This window comes from Pogoniulus pusillus, chromosome 5 (assembly GCF_015220805.1).
Source record: "Pogoniulus pusillus isolate bPogPus1 chromosome 5, bPogPus1.pri, whole genome shotgun sequence".
Taxonomy (NCBI): Eukaryota; Metazoa; Chordata; class Aves; order Piciformes; family Lybiidae; genus Pogoniulus; species Pogoniulus pusillus.
This window is the reverse complement of record NC_087268.1, coordinates 47,985,963-47,999,754: the sequence shown is the minus strand read 5'-3', so window position 1 is coordinate 47,999,754 and position 13,792 is coordinate 47,985,963. Positions and strand designations below refer to the sequence as shown.

Genomic DNA, 13,792 nt, shown 5'->3' with positions numbered 1-13,792 from the left:
TCAGGACTTTTCATAATACAGCAAGAAAAGGAAATCATTAAGGCCCTCAGTGCTTCTGCTAGCTGGTGACAGTTACAAGTCAAATGCAGACTTTGGCGTAGGAATGAGACTCTCATATTTGTGAGTGAGTGTCCTAATTGCTAGAGTAATCTCTTTTCTGCTTGTTCTCCAGACTAATTAGTCTTGGCTTAATTTAATTTTTTTTTGGATGATGGATAGTCTTTGCTTCTTGACACCAGTAGCATGCAGCCTGATGTCTGGTACACATTTTGGAGTTGAGAAAAAGCAAACTGGCCCCACCATTTTAAAGGGCCAGAAGAGAATAAGAGAATGACTCATTTTTATTCTTTTGAACAGTAAATGCACTTCTGTTGCATACCAAATACCCTGGCTTTGAACTTTACAGGGAATATGGTCAAGACTGTTGTTATTCTTCGTGGCATTTATGCCTTGGAAGTGTGTTATGTGTTCAGAGATTCTACATGCCAGTCAGGGGTTCTTGGAAAACAGGTATAATTTAAAGTCTCCCTTACATATAAATGTAAGATACATGCTGAGATGCTCAGCTGTGCCAAAATATTAGCAATCTTCTGCATCACTACAACTGTAGGCTTATTAGGTTGGTCAGTAAGTGTAGGGGGGGAACCCAGAACCCAGCACCCATTGCACTGCGCACATCAATTATGGCACAGAAAAGCAGACTCTGAGAAAAGCCAGCAGAGTGAGGGACAGCTCAAATTATTCTAGTCACCTGTGTTTAGACATCTGAAAACCACCAACTGGGCGTTTGCAAGGCTGATATTTGATTAGAGCACCCATCAATGTATGTATTTTGTTCTCCATTTCTGTATAACTCAGTTATGCTAGGTACACAAAACTGCGGACCTAGGTCTGGCTCTTAGTCTTTGGCCCTGTAAGGTACTCTCACAGCTTCTGAAGACAAATGGTTTAAAACCCCCTGGTTTTAATCCAATTATTCCCATGTGTAAAATGATTCATGATCTCAAGACTTCCTACAACAAAACATAGACCTAGTCTGACTTGTTCTTCCTCTATCCATTTCTCTTTTAAGTATCCCAGATGATGGCTGACACTAGAACCAGGAATCCAGACACACTGACATCAAAAGCAATTGTAGTATGCATGTGGTAAGAAGGGTGGGGGACAGAGTGGAAGGAAGAGGAGCACTTTGAAGATGTCATGATAACTCAGGCGTGTTTAGATTCAGTATATAGGTGTGTCTTTCTCTGTATCCTGCTCATCTGCAGACTAGGATGTTTGGAGAGAGGGAAAACCCAAATGTTATTTCCAGTCAAGGGGAGGAGACTTAACAATGGCAAAATCATTACAAACCAACAAACAGTGGAGAGAACATCAGATTTTTCAGCCAGGCAATAACTGCAAGAAACCAACCAGACAAAAAGTGTATGCATTTGAAACAAAGGAGAAAACATCCACATCGAACTGTTGTTCAAAGCACTGATATTTGTAGCTAGTTTGTGGCTAAGCTTTCCAAAAGCAGTTACAATAAATACAAGGCTGCAACCAAAAAGTATTTCCCCCCATCAGTTTGGTTATTTGCCAGGAATCAAACCTAATGGGAGATTTAACATATTGTTTGTTACCAGATAGATCAGGACCTCGGCAACCTCGTGAGATTTTGGCAGAGGTATCTCACAGGCATCATATGCTCAAATGCAGGGGGACCTCCAACCTTTACCTACCATGAAAGCCTTCACAGTCCTAACGAACTGAGACTCAGACCACTCACAGAAAAACTGTACCAACAAGGGGTTGGCAAAGACTCTGAGTCATGGCTGGTAAGGGAATTGGAGAAGCCCTTCCCAAGTGAGAACATCACAAAATTGACAGTGATAGTCAATGGGAGACATTCCTTAGTGAGACACTTTTAGTTACAGGGCAACAATGTGTTGAAGTCCAGGAGCTGTGATTCTGCACAGTCACACTTGTAACTGTGGAGACTTTCTTCTACCTCTGCTATCCTTTGTATTTCCCAAACCTGCTGGCAGGGTGAGGACAACCAGAAACCACTGCAATTGCTCCTGGAGCAATTTCTCTCTTATCTCCAGCAATACTGATATCTGCTGAAACCCTGAGGAGGGGATGCAAGTAGTGCAAGATGAGTTAGTGGAACTATAAGAATAATTTTCAGTTTGCAGATTTTTTCAGGACTCTATCCACACAAAATAAAGGAAAGAAAATGTTATTCTACTTGTGTTGCTTTTGATTTTTTTTTTGTCTGAACACTGAAGGCTTGTCTCCTAATCCAGATCATACATCTGTAACTTCAATATATTACCCTAGTTTGTCTCTGGATGCATTGCTGTGCGACCTTCACTAGATTATGGTCCTACTCTGGCAGAGGAGTTGGACTTGAAGATCTGCAGAGGTCCCTTCCAACCCCTAGCATCCTGTGATCCTGCAGTCTGAGAGTCACAGCCTCTGACATTCAGTTCAGTCTTCACAGTTGCATGCACAGTACTGTATCTTTGCATTCAATACAATATGCATATGTAGTTAGAAGAAATGTGAATGATAATTAGGACCTGCTTAGCAGTGCTTCACTAGATGTTGAAAAAGCTACAGCTGATGAAAATTGGTTGTGTCTAAGAAAAGAAGCAGTCTGGAGATAAAGGAAATCAGAGCAGAACAAATAATAGAAAAGACACAGTTATGAGTGATGTCAGTGACCAGGACTGAAGTCAGCACATACAGAAAATTTATGAAAGAAGATTAAGAAATGGAAGAGGAAGGCTGTGACTCCCTGGGATAAAGAAAAAGTATTTTCTGAGTAGATCCAAACCAAACCAATAGTAGCAATAATAAAGCCTAGATGACCCTAGCAGAATTGCAGTGGCTGACACAAAGGGCAGAAGTATTCTGTAAGTGTTGCAGTTCAGTGTTATGGACTGGGAAGGAAAATTAATAATGTCTTCCTGTTGGGTGATGATGATTTAATATCCTCCAGTGGTGCTAAGAATAGCTACCAGGTGCAAAATATTGCATGATTTTAAATTAGCCGTTCCAGTAATGGTGCAACCAAACCCTTCTCAAGATCAGCACTGAGGTGTTCATTTTCAGGAAGCTTTGGAACATCGAGAGGACTGCAGAGAAGCTAACAAACACTGTGCCATTGTTTCAAACCAGAAAATGGATAAAACCCCAAGCCTAGAAAATGCAGGACTGGCTGCCAGGCCATAGTATTAGGTCAAATAATAGATGACTTGGCATACACTGATTAAAAAATATTAAGAAAGATTAATATGATTAATCTTGGTCAGTGAAATCAAGAGAAATTTGCCTTTGCAAAGTTACTGAATATCCTGAGTGAAGATCCAACTTTGACCAAAGAACTGAGAAATTTCTGGTAGAAGATTGGCTTTGTACTGCATGAGATGTTCATTAATGCTGCCCTGGTCAGTGTAGCACACATGACACTGATGAAAGCCTGCTTATTTCCACATGTGCTTGTAAATAACACTGTCTATGTGCTGTTTGATTAACTACGACTATTAGCCATGAGTCGCCAGAAAGACTCTTTTAGCCTCTCTGAGCATTTTCACCAACGACTAGAGAAGGAGACACAGCATTATGACTGCAAAAATGTGCTGATGGCACACAGACATCAGGAGCAGAAAAGTTAAGAAAAAGTGGATCAGCAATGAAGAGTGTCCAGGACCAGTGGATGAGCAAGAGCAGATCAACAAATGATGTTTCTGTAGAGTAGAGAAGGGAACAACCCCCTAAGCCGTGAAGCAGGGGAGAGGAGTTGTCCATAAAGCAGCAATTCAGAACAGCGCACGTCAGCAGCCTGTACTGGAGGGCTGAGTACGAGCACATGACATGCTGTAACCCCTCACTGGGACCACGGAGGGAGAAAAAGGAGCTACCCTTAGGTGTAACTTCCAGACAGGAGTGCATGGGTAAGTCAGTGCTGCATTTGGCAGAGAAGCAATTGCTACTGCAAGAGTGTGTCCAGTTCCAGTGCTCAGAATTCATGATGGATGCGAATAATTTGGAGAGGGGTCAAAGAAAAGCCATGGGAACATTAAAGACCTGGAAAGTCTCCAGGAGTTCAATCTACTCAGCTTATCACCGAGATGACTCAAGGATAGCTCATCACAGTACGCAAAAGCAGGACGAAAGGCAGAGAGCTCTTCAGTCCAGCAGCAGGAGGTCTGACAAGCTGCTCTGTCAAACAGGTGAAGCTAAAAGTTCAACAAGAACGCAGCACTTTTTTTGCTTAAGCGTGTATTCAACTAGTGGCTAAATTCACTCCCCAAATAAGCCTGGCAACCCTGGCAATTTTTTACATGTCCAGACTGGACACTTCTCCAAAGACAAGTTTTCATTTCCAAATGGCCTACCTACCCTGAAGCAGAAATAGTCCTGCGGAACTCTGTGCACTCCAGCATTAGTGGAATCAGCCTGGACAGCAAGATTTGAGGCCTTCTGCCCTTTGTCTGTGACTGTCTGTGTATGCCCATTCTTCACGGTGCTCTGAGAGACCTGCTATCTGTGTGACACATGAATGATGCTACCTCAGGCCTGATAAGCATAGAGCAGTGTTACTTTGGTGATGAGCTCAGGCTAATTAACCATGTCACACAGAAGGGGTGGTCAATCATCTGTGGTACCATGACCATGTTGCTTCCCTTTGTGGAACTGGCTCTACACAAACAAAGGTTGTGCAGCTGTTTGATGTATCTACAGCTCAGTATAAACCGAATGTAATTGTTTCCATGCACTAAAAAAATGTTTGCAGTGCAGTGTTTGGCCCTTCAATGAAGGTAAAGTCATTCCTGTAAATTGCACTGTGGTATTTTAAACTGTACCTGGACACCAGTGACAGCTGCGACATGAGACGGTGTCTGTTTCTTTTAACATACTAGGCACACCATGACATACTATGCCTGGTTTTCTTAGCTGTTTTTCAGCTCTAATGTGTGTGATGTTCCTACTTGTATCATTTAATGAGAAACACTGAACAGAGGCTTTATTGTGACATTATTTATACTGAGAACAGGAAATCAATGACAAGAAAATGAACAACACGTCTGTGAAAAACTGTGAAGTAACAAAAATCTAACTGAGACCTTTTCATAGTTGTCTGTAGCTGTTTATCATCTCAGTCAGTAGCAGAGGCACTGCACTAGAACTTCTCTCACTCTTTATTTACTCAAATACATTTTTGCAACATGTAAGCAACTGTTTCCATTACTGGATCTCATCCCTGGGATTTTCCAGGCACATTCTCTGATCCCAAACTGCCTCTGTGGGCTAGGAGTGCATATTCTACACTACCTTCCCGAGATATTATAGTCACTTGGAGCTTTCACCAAATAAGCAATCCCAATACATCAATATGCAATGAACACTCAGAATTAAAATAACAGCTCTCTCATTAAATGCAAGTGTAGAAACTCTTCATAATCTGAAAAAAAAACTACACCAAAAGTAGAAAAAGCTGAGGATGGGTATAAAACCAGCGAAGGCATATGTAGGTTGAATTGAGGTGGGCTAAGGGAGTAATCTGTATCTAAATTTTATGTGCCTCATCAATCAGTCTTCCTAATCTTATATGCTTTCATTTCTGCCTACAGCAGCTTGGCACAGAACAATAGGATGGGTTTTAAAATAAACCTCCAGATTATCTTTTCTTGATAGGAGTTGGTTTGATTCTTGGAGCAATTTCAGTGGTTTCAAAGTAGAAAAAGAAATAAAATCCATATCTATTCGAGTGTCTGATGGTGGTATTAGCATGTGAACCTAGGAAGTCCACACCATCGTGCAGTTCTCAATGTGTACATAACAGATACATAGCAATAAAAGGCCACTGAGAGATGCTGTGGCCCACCCAAGTATGTTTTGTGCTGTACTAAGTGCTATGTGCTACGATAACAAGGACTGCTGTGCCTTTTCAAGTCAGAGCCATGAGGTACAAGATACAATTTACAAAGCAGCTGCATCAAAACCTGTTCCCTCTGTCTTGTCTTTTACCTTTTTTTTTTTTGTTTTACTCAAGAAAGTCTTTCTATTGTATTTTCAGCAACTCAGTGAGCTGCTCATCTGACAGCCCTGATAACAGGTTTCCAAGCTCTATAGGGCTTACAATCCACAGTGTCCAAACTTAGAGCAGGGATGCAGTTTTGACAGAAAGCACCACAGTGTCACTAGGAAACAGCATGTACAGGAGAAAAAGGTCAAAGAATCATAGAATCAACCAGGCTGGAAGGGACCTCCAAGATCATCCAGTCCAACCTAGCACCCAGCCCTGGCCAAGCAACCAGACCATGGCACTAAGTGCCTCAGCCAGGTTTTGCTTCAACACCTCCAGGCACGGAGACTCCACCACCTCCCTGGGCAGCCCATTCCAATGCCAATCACTCTCTCTGCCAACAACTTCTTCCTAATGCCCAGCCTAAACCTCCCCTGGCACAGTTTGAGACTGTATCCCTTTGTTCTGTTGATAGTTGCCTGGCAAAAGAGACCAACCCCACTTGGCTACAGCCTCCCTTCAGGTAGCTGCAGACAGTACTTGTTGAAATAAATGAAGTCACAATCTTAAGCACTCACATTGCTGTTGCAGCTACCAGTCTATCACACCGCATTACACTGCACAGAGTGAAGGAACTGGCATGCCTTGTCAGGTAAGGAGCCTTGAAGAGAAAATTCTTCATCAGAGTGGGAAACGTGCTGCCTTCTCTTGTTTAATAACCACGAAGGAATGCATCTGCTTATCTTCTTTGACTCTATTTAACATCTGTATGTATATGATGTCTTTCACAACTTCCTTCCTACTTTTCAAGAAGGCCAGCAAAATCAAAGGCTTCTGAACAACAAAATGAATGCTTCAAGGTCACTCCAAATGCACACAATTGTTAATAGGACATAATGGAGGAAAGAGTATGCATTATCACTAGTGTCACCTTTCAGTCTTTAGCTGCTCACCCTCTGAAAGATGCACTAGGTTCATCTTATTTAATCAGACTATAGAAGAAAGTAGTTCAGAAAATCTTGAGGGATTGTGGCTTCGTATTTACCACACAGCGAGTTAATGCAACGAGAGACACATCATAACTTAATCCCTGTTGAAGGATGTGAAAGGGTAGGTAAATCCCAGGTATGCTGGAGCCTGCAGAAAAACATGCAGAGTCTGAACATTGGTCCTAAACTAAAAAGTAAACATATATATTCAGTGTTATTAGCACTACACCTGGCACGCGTGTGCTTACAACACATAGAATGAAATCAGTCACTCAGTGGAATTCAGCTTGTTCCTCCCTTAAAAGTAACTGTTAGCTACAGCATAGCTCCCCTGTGATATCCTTGAACACATTATGGCCCTGAAGGCCCTTTCCTAAGAAAGCCCTGAGCTCTCCTACCAATCAACACACATTTGCCTGGCAAACTTCCACTGACTTAAGCTCTCCAGCTACTCTGCAAGGAAGTCACCTCTGGTGCACTGTAAGACAGGCTTTCCGAAATTTCCACTGACTCTTGTTGTTGTAAGCACATCTGTCCGTACTTAATGCTACACACCAAAACATCTATAATCACCCAGTATCTTTTTAGTCAAAAAAAGAAATAAAAGTGTCTAACAAAAAAGACTCTACCAGCACTGAAGAGGAACCGATAAAGGTAAAAATGGGATCTCAACCTTTTTTTAAGGCACTAACTTGTCTGTCTGGTCATATACACACTCTCTGATGGTGGCAGCCTTTCTAGGGTCATATAGGAATTACATACTTGATGAATAGATTACATCTGACTCACAGAAGTGTTCAAATTGGCAGAGACTTGCAGAGATTTAGAATGCCCATGAACGGTCACCGACAGAGGAAACTGTGGAGGGTTTTAGATATGTCCATGGATGGATTCTCCACAGTTTCTCTGGGCAACCTGTTCCAGTTTTCCACTAAACAATGTTTTTCTTATAAATCAATTTCCCATGTTTCAGTTTGTGCCCACTGCCTTTCTTCTGTTCAGTGGGCACCACTGAGAGGCACCTGGCTCTGCTTCTTTACTCCTCTCCATTAGGTATGAATGAGATCCTCCCTGGGCCTTCTTTTCTCCAAGCTAAACAGTCCCATCTCTGTCAACTTCTCCTTGTCTGTCAGATGCTCCAAAAGCACATTCAGGTAATGAAATACCTTAAAACTGATCTTGTCAGTTCTTTGATGCTTCTTTCAATTAAATACGATCAACTCTAGTTCCTTTCTAGGCCATCTTTTACTTCACAAGTACCACTGGTTGGAATATACTTTATTTTGCACTGGGAATTCTGAAATTCCTGAATATAAGCAGAAAGCCTTTTGTTTATTTGTTTGTCTTTCCTCATAGAGCAAATAAACTATGATGGCCTTGTTTCAGTTATACTGTCTAATGCTTCAAACACTTAGTCATGCCTTACTAAGTAGTCACACATCCCTTAGTATCGACCTGCATGGCTGGAAGCAGACTGTCACTAGCTCACTCTAGCCAAGATTGGAGCTCAAGAGAAGTTAGCCACTTTGGAAGCAATGCAACTGCCTTAAGCCTGAGCTTGGTGCACAGTGAGCTCTGTAGCTTCCTGCGCTCAACCTTGTAGATGTGCCTAATGCCTACTCAAAGTACTTGAGTACCATTTAATGGATTCCAGATCATAATAAATCTTTTAAACTGCACAAATAAAAGATACAGAAAGATTTAAAAGCCTTTTAAAACATATGTTTATAAAACTCCTTAACAGTCAGTTAAAAAAGAGAGCATGATTTAGATCCACTTAACATCGAGTTTACACACACTGAAAGAAACTAAGTGTTAAGATACTGATTTTGCATTTAAATTCTGCTTTCATTCTGGAACACCCCAGAATACTCTGCAAACTGACAAAGGATTTGGAAAGCTCCCATTTCTTAGCATTGAATTGCATTCACCTCTGGCATGAGACAGAGCAGATGTCTCCGTGCAGAGTGCAAAGCTGCAGAGCAGGGCGGTAATGCTCTTCTAAGCCACACTGCAGTTGATGGGAGGAGAGAGGAACAGAGGAAACGGGTTGTAATTATTTGGATGGGAATTCGGCCAAGAGCCCGCAGTTGGCAATCCTGCTCTTTTGTAAGAGTGCCATGAAATGTGACTATACTCCAGACTGGACTAATCATGGGCAGACACTGAAGAGCTGGAAAACTTGGCTATTTCTGTGAAAGCCGCAAGCTATTGAGTAGGTAAGAGAAACTCATCTATACCATCTCATATATTTCTGATATTTCCGCTCCCAGTTATACTTTCTCTATTTCTCTGCTACTTTACCATGACCAACATTTTGGTTTATGCAATGTTGGGAGGCCTCTTCCAACCTGGTTGATTGTATGATTCTATGTATGCATGTGTATATGAACACACAGAAGAAAACATATATGCGTAGGTGTGCTTATGACTCCTTCAAAAGCATCTGACTTGTAGTTAGGATATGACAGGATCAATTTATCATTTGTCAGTCAAATAAACCATAATGTGCTGAATGCTGCTGCATAAATTGCGTAAGCAAACGTCTATCCAATAACCTCACCTGTTTTGTGACACCCTGGTTTTCCTATGAAGACATTTTAAACTGTAAGCACTTTCATCAAGACTAAATGCCTCCAAGACACTAAGTCATGACTTGCAAATACAAAGGAGTTTGCATTATATTCTTTATCTGTTTGTCAGCATGGCGAGATGTGGGCAAACAAACGTAGCAAGAGAATTTTAGTAGTGAAACCTGCAGGAAGCACCTCTGTACCCTACGGAGCTGGTTGAAACAAGAGCATCAATTTCATGGTTCTTTCCACATTTCACAGTCGGTTTCAACCTCCTGTCAGAACACCAGGTTCTGAAACACCCAGGGAAGAGAAAACATGCAAGCCCTTCTCGAGTCACATAAAGTGCTCATAAAAGCGACAGCATTTCAAACTATCAAACATTTAAATGCCAACTATTACAGTAAAAAGTATTCTTTCACAACCATTTCTCATTAGAACTTCACTTTTAAGGACACCACTTTGTTGTGGAGGCAGGGAACTGACATGGCTGAGCCAGAAACACGCACAAAAACAACACTGTTCTGTTTTCCCGAAACCTCACCCCCAAAACTACATACCCCAACGAACTTAGTTTGGTTCGCAGGTTCACTTTGATCGAGGAGACCTTACAGGGACGCCAGAGATACATTTGACTGTTTTAGAAGTCAGGGAATGGAAAAGGCTAAGCGCCAGCAGCTTCCATGGGAGCACTCTAGGAAGGCTGCGTGTGTCAGCACGGGCAGGAGGTTGCTACTCACAGGTGGGGCAGCTGGCGGCAGGGCGGTCCCGGCGGTCCCGGCGCCTCTCAGCTCGCTCCCCGCAGAGGACAGCCGCGGCGCGTTAGGCCTGGCAAGCTTGCACAAAGGCTGCTGGCGGCGGGGAGCCGTCCTGGGCAGGCACCGCCGGCTCCCTCAGGAGCTTGTCCTTGGCAGCGCCAGGGGACTCCGCAGGAAGCACCCAGGCGGGGCAGCGCCCCAGCCTTAGGCCTTGGCTAGACACAGGGCCGCGACACCTGCCCGGGCGCCGCTCGCGCCGCAGGGCCCTTGCTGCCCCCTGCGCGCCTGCAGGGCGCGAACAGGTTCGTGGCGCCGCGGAGGGAGCGCAGCTCTGGGGTGTCCGGGACACGCTTGGTAAATGCTTTTGCATATTCCATCACGTTTCTTAATTTCACCACTGCGAGTGGTGCGTGAATGCTGCTTAAACTGCTGCTGCTGCTGAGCGCTGGCATCCACGCCAGCAAAGAGCAAAACCCCAGCAGTGCTCAGGGGCATTTGTGCCTAGAGCTCACCGACTCCGAACTCGCGGAGCGGCCACTCCAGTCCTTAGGCGGGCATTGAGAGTTCGCATGTTGGACGTAACAAAGTTCGCTTGCTCATGTTGTGGACTAATGTAAACATTGTTCCAAAATGTATTAAAGCCACCTTGAAATTCAGCCTGCGAGCTCAGAGCGATGCAGCAGGCATCGTCTGGATACTGATGAGGCTTTTTCCATGCTACTGAACATTTCCATGCGGCCTCAGATCCCATAGCATACATAGCTCCCTGCTGAGCTGTATCATTTCAGCTGTTAACCCCAGCGTTACAGGCAAAGTCCTGCCAGATACTACCTCCCACAGCCAGGACGTCTTTGGTCTGTGACAGAGATTTAATGGAGGTTTAAGATACTGCTCGTTAAGGCAAAATGTGAGCTTTTAAGGTTTGCTTTTAATTACGAGAGTTGTCTTTCTAAGTGACAGAAGGAAAGAGGGCTCAGGGCGTTGCACTTTCTCTGGTGAGGATGAACTTTGAGGCCCCCTTCGCAGGCAAATGAGAGTGCTTGGCAGGACACAACACAGAGGCCAGTTTTATTTAGTGATAGCACCTCCAAGGTAGCAACTGCAAGCCAACGACCATGCGACTACTGTGTCTGAGTAATACAACAACCTCGCCAGCGCTGTCTGAGAGGAAAGATGGCCAACAGAACATATGTTCCTTTGGGTCTCCTGATGTGGGCACCTTTGCAGCAACTTGAATTAGACATTTCAACGGTAGTGCATGACATGTTCATGGAGAACTCTCAGGTGTTCTTAAACACACTACAAGGACACAACAGTCCTTAGCAGCAGGCTGCAGAAAGATGCGATAAGAACCACTCTACAGACCGGGGCTGGCCAGAGGCTTCTCCTCCAGTATCAGAGCGCCAATCTACCCTTCTCAAAGGTGGTAAGCGAATCAGTGTTTCAACAGCAGAAGTGAGATGTATCCATGTGGCTGTGTGAATTGTAGTTTGTTTAGAAAGCCGACAAGTTCCAGTTAATCCCCTACACGGGAAGAGCCAAGACTGCAACAGACAGAACTGAGGACAAGACCAACAGTTAGAAAAGTGAATTTTGGCAAGGGAAGAAGTAATCTGGCCTGTGAAGCCTATGGCCTCTCTGTAGAAAGCTGGAGGACTTGGAAAGAAAAAGTGCTTCTTTTACAAAGTGGTTCATGAAGCCTTCAGATCATAGCAGTAGTGAGGAACAAGAAGGCGGAATAAGAAATGAAGAGGCCATTACAGATATTCAGTAGAGTATTTACTCACAGAGGATCTCTTCTCTACACATGCCTTTGTTCCAAGAAGTTATGTCCTAAAGATCCTGGGACAAATCTGTATGGATGCTGTAGGCTACCGATTACTCAGCAGGAAACCTAACTATTTGGAACGAAACAGCAGCAGCAACTAACACATTCTAGGAGGCACAGATACCACAAGCACTTGACCAGCTGCAGCACACTCACTGTGATACCGTTTTCCTCTGCTCTAAAAAACACAAATACACACAAAATCCCCCTGCCAGCATAGCAAAGTAGGATAGTTTCCAGGACAATACACCAGCACCGAGTGCCCGCAGTTCCAAGTTAATGGACTAAAACTGTCATGCCTTTTGTTTGTGATGTCCCTAAGAGAGGAGGATTTCTGACCGTATATGGGTGTGCAGAGAAGAGATTGCAACTGACATTTTGAGCAAAAACAAACAGAGCAAAGACAGGCGTGACCAATTGTTCCAACAAACACCAGACAGTTTTGCAACATGTACGCAAGGCTGAAGTCTCTCCAGTTTCAGCTGTGCAAAACTAGCCCGCTTACAGGCTTGGATTTTTAGTTCTGAATCAGTAACAACTAAATGGGACTCTTAGAAGAAGGGGGGGAAAGAAAGGTCAGATGTCTTTTTGTAATGAATCAAAAGTACAAATAGTTTATTGGTAATTTATTATGTTGACAATGTCTGAACCACAGAGATTGCTATTTTAAGTGACCAAAGGAAATGAAATATAGAATTATTTTACACAGCTATACAGGACAATTTCCAAAAATCCTTTTAACATTAGTTCAGAACATACAACATCCTCTTGCTGAGCCAGCTGTCTGTTGATGAAGATCTGTTTTGGACAGTGAAATGCCACAGCTCACTGCAGATGCTCCAGAACCATCAGATTTTGCATCTGATTCTCTGAGGTGTAGTACCAGTGTATCAGTTCTGTTCACCCAGTCTGAAGTGCCCTCTTAACTCTAAGAGACCTGAATACAGGCAGAGTTAAGAGCAGCTGGGGAAGTAAAATGTAGCTCCTACCTTCAGGTAGCCAAAACACAGAGGGAGATGTGATGTAGTTTCTTAGGAGCTCTTATTTTTTTCATCTCAAGGTATTCTGTGTCAACCCTTCAGGCCACTGGGACAGTTGACTCTGTCACACCGCTCTGGACAGGCACATCAAAGTCCTATAAAGAAGCATGTGCCTCTCTGCGGTTCTGCTACCTGTGCTTCCCTGTTTGACACTTAGAGAGCCTTGGGCTGGCTCTTCTACCCTACCCTCTTTTCTTTTCTAGAAAACTCCTTGGCCAAAAAAACCAAATAAACTTTCACTTTTATATTTTTTAACTTCAAGGTACCAAATCTCAGCTAGGGGTTTAAAAGAGCTGCTGCTGTGCCCTGATTGCACTCTAACTGACCCGAATGTGTAAGCATTCACTGATTTCAGTGGATGGACCAAGAGACCTGTGCTGAGAGCATTGGAAAATGTCTTTGGTAGTAAGAGACTGAATCTTAGCTTGAACGCAGGTGTGCTGCAGCTCTCCTCAGCTGTGGGCAAGCAGAAGTTTTGAAGCTGTTCATTACAGAAAATGAGAGCTTTGGTAAAAATACTGCAAAAGTGCCCCACAACACATATATTAACGTGAAAATGGGCGGCATACATATGGTCCTCTGCCT

General features: G+C 43.4%; 1 long non-coding RNA gene across 1 annotated transcript in view; it reads right to left on the bottom strand.

Moving 5' to 3' along the window:
* The window catches only part of LOC135175593 (uncharacterized), an 82,466-nt gene extending 72,048 nt beyond the window's left edge, over positions 1-10,418 (bottom strand). Inside the window, exon 1 of the long non-coding RNA XR_010302402.1 lies at positions 10,322-10,418. This is a non-coding gene — a long non-coding RNA (uncharacterized LOC135175593). The remainder of the gene's footprint in view (positions 1-10,321) is intronic.
* Between the last annotated feature and the right edge of the window lie 3,374 nt (positions 10,419-13,792).